The following is a 1,624-nucleotide window of genomic DNA, read 5'->3' on the forward strand; positions in this document are numbered from 1 at the left end:
ATGTATAGCCCTGGCAGCAACGTAGAACTTTCAGAGCCACTTCTTCCCTGTGTCAGATTCCTATTGCTGCTGTGACAAATCGCCACAAACTTTGTGGCTGAAAGCAATGCAAATATATTCCCTTAAGCTCTGGAAGTCAGAAGTCGGGACAGCAGTTTTCCTGTGTGAAAGGCAAGATGTTGGCAGGAATGACCCCTTTTGGATGCTCTGAGGGGACCGTCGGTTCCCTTCAGCTGTTAATGCTGCCTGGAGTCCTTGACAGTGATCATCCAGCACCTGCTGGCAACATCGCAGCAGCGTCTCCACTTCGGTAGTTCTGTTTCCCTTGACTCCCTCTTATAAGGACATGTGATGGTATCATTGGACCCACATGGATCATTCAGATTTATTTATTTATTTATTTATTTATTTAGAGACGGAGTCTTGCTCTGTCGCCCAGGCTGGAGTGCAGTGGTGCGATGTTGGCTCACTTCAACCTCTGCTTCCTGGGTTTCAGCGATTCTCCTGCCACAGCCTCCTGAGAGCTGGGATTACAGGTGTGTGCCACCACGCCTGGCTAATTTTTGTATTTTTAGTAGAGACAGTGTTTCGCCATGTTGGCCAGGCTGGTCTTGAACTCCTGACCACAGGTGATCTGCCCGCCTTGGCCTCCCAAAGTGCTGGGATTACAGGTGCTTATTTTCACTCTTCCCTTTCTTTACGATGTCTTTTGCTGACCAATGTTTCTTTGTGTTAATGTGGTAAAATGTATCTTCTGTGCATTTTTGTCTTAAGAAAATTTCTATTACCTCAAAGTCCCATTTTCTTGTATTTTTGTTTTTCAAGGTTTTTCTCAATATCTTATGAAAAATTCTAAGTATGCAGAAAAGTTAAAGAATTTTACGATGAAAACTCATAAACCCACTGCTAAGATTTCACCATAAGCAGTTTGCTACATGTGTTTCAATATGCATTTTTCCATTATCCATCCATTTCAAAGTAAAATAAGACATCAGTGCATATGTAAACATGCATATTATTGAGTTCAATATTTATTTTTGAGTATATTTCTTTTTCTTCAGAAAATTGTAGGTTTACCACTATACAATCTGCTGGTAATTCCAGCTATTTGGGGTGATTTCATCACACACACACACACACACACACGTATATATGTGTATGTGTATATATATATATTTCATTTAACGTAAACTTCAGATACAATGAAATGTTCAAATCTTAAGTGCACATTTTGAAAAATGCATTCTTTTATGTAATGCAAACCCATATCAAGTGATAAAACATCACCGTCACTTCAGAAATTTTCTTTATGCTCTCCCTAGTCAATTATTTATTTGTTTGTTTGTTTGTTTTTCAGAGACAGGGTCTTGCTCTGTTGCCCAAGCTGGAATGTAGTGGTGTGATCACAGCACTCTGCAGCCTCAAACTTCTGGGCTCACGCAATCCTCCCACCTCAGCCTCCCAAGAAGCTGGGGCTCTGGTGCACACCACTGCACCTGGCTGTCCCAAGTCAATTCTTAACTTTACCCTTTCAGACATAACGACTATTCTGATTTTTTCTGTCATAGATTGGATTTGCCTGTTGTAGAATTTCTCATAGGTGGAGTTGTACAGTATGCACGCT

The 1,624-nt window shown here is 40.9% G+C and overlaps 1 non-coding gene across 1 annotated transcript; it reads right to left on the reverse strand.

The window, feature by feature from the left end:
• Window positions 1–1,055: 1,055 nt before the first annotated feature.
• Window positions 1,056–1,128, reverse strand: LOC115935701 (small nucleolar RNA SNORD65). Its single transcript, XR_004071320.2, has one exon. It is a non-coding gene; the product is annotated as a small nucleolar RNA SNORD65 (small nucleolar RNA).
• Between the last annotated feature and the right edge of the window lie 496 nt (window positions 1,129–1,624).

Source organism: Gorilla gorilla, chromosome 7 (genome assembly GCF_029281585.2).
Source record: "Gorilla gorilla gorilla isolate KB3781 chromosome 7, NHGRI_mGorGor1-v2.1_pri, whole genome shotgun sequence".
NCBI classification, from domain to species: Eukaryota; Metazoa; Chordata; class Mammalia; order Primates; family Hominidae; genus Gorilla; species Gorilla gorilla.